Source organism: Microcaecilia unicolor, chromosome 7 (genome assembly GCF_901765095.1).
Source record: "Microcaecilia unicolor chromosome 7, aMicUni1.1, whole genome shotgun sequence".
Taxonomy (NCBI): Eukaryota; Metazoa; Chordata; class Amphibia; order Gymnophiona; family Siphonopidae; genus Microcaecilia; species Microcaecilia unicolor.
In genome coordinates this window covers 242786212-242798422 of record NC_044037.1, presented here as the reverse complement: position 1 = coordinate 242798422, position 12211 = coordinate 242786212, and the positions used below count along the sequence as shown (strand labels likewise).

At 43.2% G+C, this 12211-nt stretch overlaps 1 protein-coding gene across 1 annotated transcript in view; it reads right to left on the bottom strand.

The window, feature by feature from the left end:
- LOC115475119 (lymphocyte antigen 75-like) overlaps window positions 1-12211 on the bottom strand; it is a gene marked incomplete at its 5' end in the record, with an annotated part of 231824 nt that overhangs the window by 41275 nt on the left and 178338 nt on the right.

The following is a 12211-nucleotide window of genomic DNA, read 5'->3' as shown; positions in this document are numbered from 1 at the left end:
AGCTTCCTGTGCCTGAAGTGGGAAATGAACTCAGTTCCTCAGGACCAAAGTCCACCACCTGAACCACTTGGCCACCATTCTGTCCCCCTAAACCTACCTCTCCTCTCTTTCTCTTTCTCTATTTCTGTGGATGGCACTCTCATTCTCCCTGTCTCATCAGCTCGTAACCTTGGGGTCATCTTTGACTCTCTCTCCTTCTCTGCTCACATTTCAGCAGATTGCCAAAACCTGTCGTTTCTTTCTCTATAACATCAGCAAAATCCGTCCCTTCATCTCTGAGCACTATACCAGAACCCTTATCCACACTCTTATCACCTCTTGCCTTGATTATTGTAACCTGCTTCTCACCGGCCTCCCTCTTAGCCATCTCTCTCCTCTTCAATCAGTCTAAAACTCTGCTGCGCGACTCATTTTCCACCAAAGTCGCTATGCTCACATTAGCCCTCTCCTTAAGTCACTTCATTGGCTCCCTATCCGTTTCCACATTCAATTCAAACTTCTCTTTATAGACGCTCCCCAGTACCTCTCCACTCTTGTCTCTCCCTATGCCCCTCCTCGGGTACTCCGTTCTGTAGATAAATCTCTCTTATCTGTCCCCTTCTCCTCTACTGCTAATTCCAGACTCTGTTCCTTTTATCTTGCTGCACCTCACGTCTGAAATAGACTTCTCGAGCCCGTACGTCTAGCCCCGTCTTTGGCCATTTTCAAGTCCAAACTTAAAGCCCACCTCTTTACCACTGCTTTTGACTCCTAACCACTACTCACTTGCCCTGTCCTTTTATCCTCACCTCTTTATTCCTGCCCTTTTATCCTCACCTTTTTATTCCCTCACCCTTAATTGTTCTGCCTGTTTACCTGTCTTATCTAGATTGTAAGCTCTTTGAGCAGGGACTGTCTTTTTGTGTATGGTGTACAGCGCTGCATATGCCTTGTAGCGCTATAGAAATAAGTAGTAGTAGTAGGAGGGTTTCTGAGAACTATCACTGGTTCCTGTCTTTCAATGAAACGTACGCAGGGCAATTCTAGAATGTAAATACTAATGGTTTAGAGGCTGACCAAATTTCAGTTTAGATTACAGTGCCAAAACTGCCTAAAATCCTTTTTCTGCCTGGTTTCGGCCAAAAGGCTATGGCTGTGGTTTCAGTAGAAAGTTGTAAATTTGTGCTTTGTCCTGTTTGTCTCCCTTTCTTCCCTGTCCACCTGTAGGTGCCTCCTTCAGGCCTATCTTATTATCCTTGGCTGTCTAGGGGTGTAGTCAGGACATGAGTGATCCCAGTTGCTCCTACCCATGCTGGCTCTGATCTCAAAATGTTTGCCATGACCTCTAGTGGCAGTCTTGTGAGACTGCCTTAAGAGGTCACTGCTGCTGCTTTGAGAGTAGAACTAACATAGGGAACACTCCTGCCCCGACTATACCACTAGACAAGGAAGATTGTAAGGCGTGCGGGTGGGAAGCAACTCTTTCCATTTTTTTTGTGTATGTGTAACACAGTAGTAAGTAATGCAATTATGACCTTGCATAATAGTTTATATGGGAAATAGAGTGCTCCAAATAAATGTTTTTCATACACATGTTTAGCAGGAATTTAAATCCATAAATTTGGGATGGTAACCTCCTTAGCCTCACTGTGGAGATTACATCAGCTGTCACTCTAAATGTGGCACATAGCCATTGCAAAAGCACTGTGTCTTTTAGTTTGTTTTCATTAGCTGAGATCTGTATGCAGAGGCTATTTTGCTTGGAGGCAAATATAGTCTTTCATTATATATATACTAGTAAATAAGGCCTGTTTCTGACACAAATGAAACGGGCGCTAGCAAGGTTTTCCTCGGAGTGTGTATGTTTGAGAGAGAGAGTGTGTGTGCGAGTGCGTATGTGAGACACAGTGACTGTGAGAGAGTGTGTTTCACACAGATACACTGTGTGTGAGAGAGTATGTGTGCAATACACAGCCTCTCTGTGAGACCAAGTGTATGACACATAGAGAGTGAATGTGATACAGTGTGAGAGACTTTGTGAGAGTGAGAAAGACACTGACAGTGAGAGAGAGTGTGTGTGTGACAGAGATACCTCCCCCCCTCCCTCTGTGGTCTCAGGACCCCCTCCTCCTCTGGTCTGAGGATCCCCTCCCCCCTCTGTGGTCTCAAGACCCCCTGCCTCGCCCCCCCCCATCTGCGTGGTTGGCAGCACCGTGCAAGTGTATGTGTGAGAGAGTGAGACTGGGTGTGAGTGTGTCTGTGAGAGAGTGTGTGTGTGATTGTCCTCTCTCTCCAGCAATTATGCTCTCTCCCCTGCCCCCCCTCCAGCCACCCAGCGATTCTCCTCTGTCCCCTGCCCCCCTCCAACCACCCAGCGATTGTCCTGTGTCCCCAGATTAGCTCCTTCGAAGCGGTAGCGTTATTGAAAGCCCTGGCCATCCACGGAGTCAGCTTCAGAACGTTGGAGGTGAGTTCGTTCCCTCAGTCCTGCCTTCTGATTACCCGCCCTCGACGTAATCACATTTTGATGCGAGGGCGGGGCAGAGAGAGATGTGACACCGTTACGAACCTTCCGAACCCTTCACTGAAGCCACGGAGTCAGCTTCAGAACGTTGGAGGTGCTTTTTATTATAGTGTATATATATATATATATTCTGGCTTGGATACTATTTGGGTGATTCTAAAGAATTTTCAGGCTCTGTTGGGTATGAAGAAGATACAGCATTTCAATCAAACCTGTGGCATGCAGAAGCCAGATTCTATGAGAAAGGAACTTGCAGTAATTGTTTTCAAGCACAAGTACTGTTCGAGATTACAGTGTTAATAGGAAAATGATACTACAATGAAATGAAGTTTATATATTAGAAAATAATTTTAGAAATGTATTGCTCTTGATTGTAACTTTTCAGAGCATATAGTCATAGGAGCCAACTTTTCAAAATTGTTGGGGGTGCTAAGCCCAATGGAAATAACCCCTCTCTGGACACATATAAGGAATTTTCTCAATATTGGGGGTGCTTAAGCACCCACAGAGCTGGCTCCTATGCATATAGTCCTCGCATTCAGTAACATCAATGGGCTTTTAAATTCTGGATTGTGCATCAGTCTGGTATAATGACCACAGTATAGACCAGTGTCTGGACTCCTTTACCCTATTTTAAGAATCTATATCATGATTGTCCTTTAATTAAATACAAAATGGGAAACATCTCAATGCTGTTTACTCTTTCCAAAAATACTAGGACTAGGGGGCATCCAATAAAGCTACAAAGTAGTAAATTTAAAACAAATCGGAGAAACCTTTTCTTCACTCAACATGTAATTAAACTCTGGAATTCTTTGCCAGAGAATGTGGTAAAGGCAGTTAGCTTAGAGGGGTTTAAAAAAAATTTGACTGGCTTCCTAAAGGAAAAATCCATAGACCATTATTAAAATGGACTTGGGGAAAATCCACTGCTTATTTCTGGGATAAGCAGCATAAAATGTTTTAGTTCTTTTTTGGGATTTTGCCAGGTACTTGTGACCTGGATTGACCTCTGTTGGAAACAGGATGCTGGGCTTGATGGACCTTTGGTCTGTCCCAGTATGGCAATACTTATGTATGTACTTTCTCTTGTTATTTGGGCACTGTTTGGGTAAGTATAAAAAGCTTTTAAATATGATTATCTTTTACATGGTCTCACAAAGTTCCTGTCTCAGAGGATATTTAACTACATCTGCACTTAGGACCCCATTTCCTAAACCACGCTGTAGGTACGCTTTTTAGCGTGCACTGATGGCTTAGTAAACAGGGCCCTTAGGAGGGCTGCTGACAGCAAGCTCTGGCAATCCCTAGTGGGCCTCATTGGTTCATATTCACACAATCAAACATTAAACCTGCTTTTCTGGGGTGTAGGCAGCTGTGTTGTTATGCCTCTGGCGGAGTCTTCGCCTGCAGAGCTATGAGACTGCATGGATGGCAAGCAAATGGTGAACAATACACATAAAAGAATATGCATATCAAGGACAAAGTGTGATAGGAGAGAAAAGCATAGAGGATGCCTGCCATGTGGTCACACAAAAGGCAGTGTAGAACTAGGGTACGCCCTGTGCTGGCTATAGTCTCGCTCCACCATACAGTCTGAGAGACCACTCCTGCAAAAGAAAAAAAAAATCTAGTATTCCTCCTCTCCCTCTAATCTGAGGATGTTATAATACTTTTGTATCGCTCCATGGTGTGACAGCACTTTGAATACTGTGTGCAATTCTGGTCACTGCATCTCAAAAAAGGTTAGGGTGGAATTAGAAAAGGTACAGAGGAAGGCAACAAAAATGATAAAGGGGATGGGATGACTTCCCTATGAGGAAACGCTGAAGTGGCTAGGGCTCTTTAGCTTGGGAAAAAAGACAGCTGAGGGGAGATATGGTAGAGGTCCATAAAATAATGAGTGGAGTGGAACGGGTGGACGTGAATCACTTGTTTACTCTTTCCAAAAATACTAGGACTACGGGGCACATAAAGTAATAAATTTAAAACAAATCGTAGAAAATATTTCTTCACTCTACGTGTAATTAAACTCTGGAATTCGTTGCCAGAGAATGTGGTAAAAGCAGTTAGCTTAGTGGGGTTTAAAAAAGGTTTGGATATCTTCCTAAAAGTCCATAAGCCATTATTAAGATGGACTGGGAAAATCCCATTGCTTATTTCTAGGATAAGCAGCATAAAATGTGTTGTACTGTTTTGGGATCTTGCCAGATAATTGTAACCTGTATTGGCCACAGTTGCAGGATACAGGGCTTCATGGACCTTCAGTCTGTCCCAGTATGACAACGCTTATGTTATGTTCTTACTTTTCAGTTTTGGTTTTTGGCCAAAACCAGGTGATACTGTTCAGCTGCAGTTTTCAGTTTCAGTAGCAGTTTCAGCTTTTGCCAAAACTGAAAAACCCAGGTTTTGGTAGGCCTCTGTAATGGTTATGTGCAGATTACTTACACAAATTATTAGAATAATGGCATGTATGTGCACATATGCATGTATATCCCAAAATTTCACCAAAGCACTATTCTGTAAATATGCATGTATCTTACATAGCATGTATTTTACAGGGACACATAAACACAGTGTCTGGGTTGCAGATACTTACACCTGCTCTATACTGGTGTAAGCCTAAGAATTAGCTCAGTGGGGGCCAGAGGATGCCATTTCCCAATATTGTGCAAGCTTCTTCATTGTGTCCAGGTAGTGTTTGGCATCTTCAATCATTTTGAAATGTTAGCACCTCTGAGTGTAAGTGTGCACCCAAAGTACTTTTGCTGTTAGATTAGTATTCTGTAAAGGACAGTAGGTACTACCTTCCTTTCTAGAATAGGCTCCTACCACATGCCCAATTTGTGGCTTGCTTCAGTTGTACTGGAGTGGGCTTCTAGCCTAAGAAAGTGCCAGCTCTGAGGATGCTTAAGCACGCCCAATATTAAGTATAGGGGGTGACCAAAACCGAATCTGCGGCTGAAATTTGCCACTTGGTTTCAGCTGGAACTGAAGCCAAAATTGTAGTCCCGCCCCTGTTGCCTCAAGCTCATTCTCCCCCTTGGGCCAGCCCTCCCCCCTTGACAAAAAACCCATCCTCTTGTGCTGCCCACCAACTCCTCCCTCCACCCACTGCTCACCCATAGGCCCTTCCCAGGCCTAACTTCTAAAAGCCCTGGTGGTCTAATGACATCTTTGGAGGCGCAATCTCAAGTCGCTCCTGCCTGCTGTGAAGTGAGAATTGTGACCATGACTTCCCGTGGCAGCCTCACCAGACTGCTGTGGTTGGTTGAGGTAAACCAGCAATGGACAGGAGCAATCCCCAATTGCTTGTGGCATTTCCAATCTCTCCTGTGACAGTCTTGTGAGGCTGCAGTGGGAAGTTACAGCTGGCATTTTTACTACACAGCGGGTGGGAGCAGGAGTGACTCAGGATTGGTCCTGCTCTGAACAGGCCACTAGACCACCAGAGCTTTTAGAAGGTAGGCCTGGCGAAAGCCTAAGGGTTGAGGGAGAGTAGAGTTGGTGGGTGGCCCAGGAGGATGGGGTTAGGGGGAAGCCTGGTCCAGGCTTGTGCCAGCTGGAACAGTGCTGGCATTTTTGGCCATGTGAACTCGAAATTTGGTTGGTCTCTAAATATTGCCTTCACTTTCCCCAAGTGAGTGTGGATTATACAGTGTTTGTGTGTGTATGGGGGGGGGGGAGGATAAGTTGCAGTAAGGATGCTGGGGCATAGGAGCCAACATTTCAAAATTAATGGGGTTGCTAAACCCAATGAAAACTACCTCTCCCTGTACACTGTCAAAGAGTTTGCTCAATATTGGGAGTGCTCAAGCATCCACAGAGCTGACTCCTATGCTTACTTCCCCATCCAAGCTACTGGTCAACTTAAAGGGTAAAGTGTCATGGATTTGATATTCTGCCTTTTTGTGAGTAAAACCAAAGTGGTTTACATATATGCAGGTACTTTTTATCTAAGTTAAACTTGACTGCATGTACTTTAGATCCAATACCGTCTAATTGACTCGAGGTGACCCATGGTATTACCACTAGCTCTTACAATTATAAACCAGTTTGTTGACAGGGGATGTACCAACACATAGAAGAAAGCAGTGGTGCACCCAATCTTAAAGAGACCGTCTTTAGATCCATCAATTCCTGCGAACTATCATTTTATCTGTAATCTTTGTAACTGATGGAAAAGGTAGTTTTCACACAGTTAATCATGTGAAGTTGGTATTTGCATTACATCCCCACTAATCTGGCTTTAGAACAGGGCACAGCACTGAAACCATTCTGGCATCATTGTTGAGTGAAATTCATGCTAAAATTGACGAAAGTAATGTCCTTGTGGTTTCACCGATCAGACAGCAGGTTTTGACACAATGTCATTCCCTGTTATTATACAAACTAGCTCTTGGAATGACATGTACCGTGCTACAATGATTCATTTCTTTTCCATACAGACACAATCTACGATTTGCTTTATATTATATTCCTTTTCTTGTGAGGTTCGCACAAGGCTCTATATTCTCGCTGCTTCTATTTAACATTCTTTTTAGCACCTTGGCCACACATTTAAAGTTATGGAATGAATACATGCTACTAGGCAGATGACGGCTTGTAGCAGAATACAAAAATGTATATTGTTTTGTAGTTAATGATGTACAGATCAACATTTCTTATGTCTGCACTGTTGAAGCCTCATAATATGTAATGTGGCTTGTTCAGACTTGGTTATTGAAATGGCTCAAGCTATTGAATGGTATTTTCTGATGACTAAAGATAGCACTTCTGAATCTGGTATTAACTAAAGCTAGACTACTGTAACTCAACACCTGGGCCTACCATAAAGTTGGAATAAAGCTTTACAATTAGGGTGCTTACTGGCTACCAATTTTTCTGATAATTAAATTTAAAATCTTGTTATTGATTCATAGGACCTTACAGAACGATGCCCTTATATATTTGAATTCTGTGTTAATCTACAAACACTCTCACTACCTTAATTCTGATGGGACTCAGTTGCTTTCTATTTCATTTGTGGAAACAAGGAGTTGATTATTTCCAATAGTAGGACCTACTGAGTGGAACAAACTGCCTATTCCTTTAGAGGTGATGATGGATTAAAAACAGCAGATGACTTAACTGTTCACACTGAAATGGACACAGGCAGACAATTTGTTTTTATGTAGCTTGTTTTTAAAGTTCTTTTTATAGAACCATCATGTTATGTGTTTTATTATGCAACAGACAGGTTATAAATGCAATAAAGTGTGCTACTGTATTAGCACAAGCTAACATATTAACGCACATTGTTTGCTGCAGGTCCAATTTTATGCAATGGAAGCTATTTACAAATGAGATGCATTAATAGTGCTAGTGTGTGCAAGCATGACAGCATAGGAGCCAACTTTTCAAAATGATTAGGGGTGCTGAAAATTTTTTTTTTTTTAAACAGGTGGTGCATTCCCCCCTCCCCCCTCCATTCATATCCAGCAATTCTCCTCTCTCCCCTCTCATCCATGTCCAGCAAGTCTCATCTCTCCCCTGCCCTCTCTTCCATGTCCAACGATTTCTCTGCCCTCCATGTCCAGTAACTTGCCCCAAACACCACCTGCCCCTTTTAGCCCCTCCCTCTCCTCTGCATTCCAGGCCCCCCCCTCCCTGTCCTCCGAGTGCCAGTCCCAACCCCAGACCAACCTCTTCTCCCGCAACAGGCCTCCGCCCTCACCTTCCTGCGTGCCGCCTAGAATTTAGAACTCATCTTACCTCGGGGTCCCAGCGGCAGCAGTAAAAGGCAAGGCGAGCAGGCTCGGCGCTTCAGCCTTCCCTTTTCTCTGAGCTCTGGTCCCACCCTTGCAGAAACAGAAAATGAGGGCGGGACCAGAGCTGAGAGAGAAGTGAAGGCTGAAGCGCCGAGCCTGCTTGCCTTTCACTGCTGCCGCTGGGACCCTGAGGTAAGATGAGTTTTAAATTCTGGGCAGCACGCAGGAAGGAGAAGGCGGAGGACTGTTGAGGGAGACGACGGCGTGCACAGGGAAGGTCGGGCTGGCTGGGAAGGGAACTTCCGGTGGGTCAAAATACTGGGGCTGCTCAAGCACCCACAGAGTCGGCACCTATGCATGACAGCACCCTTTACTAATCTAGCTCTTGCAGAGTTGTCATAACAGTACAAAATAATCACAGATGAAAACATTTTTTTTTAAATAGTAACCCAAAGAACATTTCTCATAGTGCATGTTACACAAGATTCAAATCATGATGAACTAAAATAGACCAACTGTTTAATAACTTTAATTATTGAAGCCACAGCATTTTTCTAATAAGATTACAGACCGCTTCAATGCATCCAAAACAAGAAGGACGCCATGGTCAAGATTCAAGTGAGCTTATTTTCTCTTGCATTCACAGGACAAACTAGATCCTTTCAATAAGAAAAAAAATGAACAGTACCAACCAGGTACCTCATTCCTCACAAGCAGGCAATCAGATCTCTCAACTCCACTTCTCCAATCCCCCCCGCTACCTTTTAAAGCTTTCATTTCTTTGCTGGCAATGAACAACACACACCTGCTGCTCACAACAACCTCGAGTACTACTACTAATCATTTCTATAGCGCTACTAGATGTACGCAGCACTGTACACATTATATGCAGGTACTTTCTCTGTCCCTTGAGGGCTCACAATCTAAGTATCCCTCTGATGCAGCTTCCTGTTTCCGCATAAGCAGGACCAGGTCAGAGGGAGGCTCTGGCCAGCGTGAGCACTGAGTATGAGTTGCTACTCGCTCCTGGCAAAGAACTGAAGGCTTTAAAAGGTACCGGAGGGGTGGGGGAATGGAGTTGAGCAACCTGATCACCTGCGGAAGAAGGGAGGGAGAGATGGCGGGAGTCTTCAGCTGGTGGGGCTTGGGGATCCCTGCCAGCCGCACTGCAGCTGTGCTATGTGCTACCAGCCTTGAATTTTCCACAAGGAATTGCATTTAATAATGCACTAATATTTGAGATGTTATGGAAAGGTTCATATCCAAAGGAACGTAATGTGAGACAAAATGAAGATTTATTTACATACTAACTTAGAATCCATATATACATCATATTCTACTTTAATGTTTAAATGCAGAAATAATTTAACCTTACGCTTCTAACAAGGAACTTACAGCACATGTCATGTATTCTCATATAATTAAATCAATGTTCACATCAAACTGGAATGCAATGATACAGAGAAATATCTCTTACAAAAATATTCACATTATATACACTCACAAAATATACAATTAAAAAAAAAGCTTTGTAGAAAAACTTTATCCTTTTAAATTGGACATCTCTCTTTAAAACCCACTGCCTTAGTTATCAGCTTAGATAAAAAAAATCATGGACCATCCACAGCACTTTCCCACTGGCTGTTGCCACCATCGCCCTAAGCACAGAGGGTATAATTCTTTACTATGCCTTTGTAGTTTTGGCACACTTTCTCTCTCCCTCCAGGCCTGCTCTGATCAGCTTCTGAAGACACGGAAATCAGGGTTTGGAGTCTGCTATTTGTGCCTTATTTGATCACTGACAAACTAACTGCTTGCTGTGCCCGACCTATTCCAGTATGCAATAAAGCTAATTATTTTAACTAAGGGGCTGATGCACAAAGGCCGCCGTTAAATATGGCAGCCGCAAGAGAACCTACAGTCGCAAACAGCGACCAATGCATAAAGGAGTTGGCATGCAAATGAGACGCATGGAAGTCCCTTTGTGCATCGGTCACTGTTTGCGACTCAGGCACCTAGCACATGCACAGGACAAGAGCGTTGGAGGGGCGAGGGTGAACTACAAACATTTGGCTCTATTCCTGGCTAACCTTGTGTTGGTACAGACATTTCCAGGTACTTTGTTGATTTATATTAATTAGCAACAAATTACTCGACTGGGCACAGCACAGGTCCGCTTCTGCCTTGCATACTGACACCTCACAAATGAGCTCCTCCTTTCCTAATTGTAGGTTTCTGAAAAGCTCCTACAGTGCTAGACTGCCCGATGCTGGTAATTTTAGCACTGGCATGATCCCCAATTTGCTGTTAAATACGGGGCGACCAGGAAGCAGAAGCTGGAGGAGATGAGTTGCCAGTGTGGATGAAGAGGGCTCCTCTCCAACAGCTCCTGACCTGCCTTTAATATTCAGCTCATTAAACACAGGTGCTCTTTCTGTGCATCACACAGAATGCTAATCATAATACTACTGAGCTGCTTATAATACTTTTGCATAGGATTTTCAGTAGCTGCTACAGCGGCAAATGATAAAAGGGACAGCAAAAATTCTTTGTACATTAGACACTAAATAACTTTTGCTTTAGAGCGGTTATAACTGGTCTAAAGCAAATGTTGCAAGCAAGCACTGTAACCTTCGTGCAATAGACCCTGAGTGCTTGAGTGATTTAGCTGCAAAATAGGATTTAAAAATTATTCTGTGTGGATGTGTATAGACAACAGCTTAAACACTCCCATCCCAGAAGCCTCTACTGCTTCTCCGCCTGATCCTGCTCCAAGAACTCACTGCCACATTATACCTCCTCATTTTACAAAGCACGTTCATGTCCAGTAGCAGTTCTCATATGGTTTCCACTTTTAATAGGATGTGTGCTTTGGAGGCAGAGCTTCTGCATGAGATGTGAGCATACTCAGATTTCTCATCTGCTGGAAGGGAAGCGACACTACCCCTACTGCTGTGTGGACAGTAGCAAGGTCCTACACCACATTACTGCCTTAGAAAAATGAAATGCAGGCCGGCAGCAGGAACATGGAGGAAGGTGAGACAAACCATGCATGCAGTGCTAAAACTCCCAGGAGTTTGGGGGGGGGGGGGGGGGCGGGGGGGGCGGGGGGCAAGAAGTGGTGACTGAAGAGAAGGAGGGAGGCACCAAATTTTGATCCTGCTGATGGTGGCAAAATTATTTGTACCAGCTTTGCTTGAATGATCCAAGATTTCTATCTGACCAGATCTCTAGGGAACTTGAATATGAATTTTTTTTCTTCATCTTACACACCAATAGTGCAAATGCTTAACAAAACATATATTACATACTATATGTATACAAAAGAAAATAGCTGTGGATACACCTAAATCATTGCAGGTCTACATCCTTTCCTAAAAAAGTCAATTAAAGTTTAAGATACATCAGATTATAGATGGTGCATTCTTGGTATCACAACTTTTAACTAATATGCCAGAGAATTCAGAGACAGTAATATACTTTGAAGAATGTTAACCCTGCAGCTAAGTTGCAAGTGTTTGCACACAAGATTTTAAAACTGCAAACTCTACCATATGGACATACCAAAGTTCTACAATATTAAAAACTAATCCTCTAAAGGTTATTTCTTAGAATAAGATGCATTAAAAAAAATCTTTAAAAAAAAAAAGGTATCAGCATAGTTTTTTTTTTTTTTTTTTTTTACTGCCTATTAACATCCCCTGGCTTTGATGTACCTTGAAACAACCATTCATTCTCTGATTTTCTTTCTTCTTGTTTTCACAATTTCTGAGAAAATGAGCAAGGGGGGAGGGGTGGAGGAATACCCCCCCCCCCTCATAGTTCGAAGTCTGGGGCTTGTGTATAAATTTTAAATATATTTTAGTCCAACTTATCTCAATGGAGGAGGAGCTGGAAAACAACTGGGAAATTATTTTCTTTTGTTTAAGGAAAATAATTTGCCTTTGCAGGATTTGGA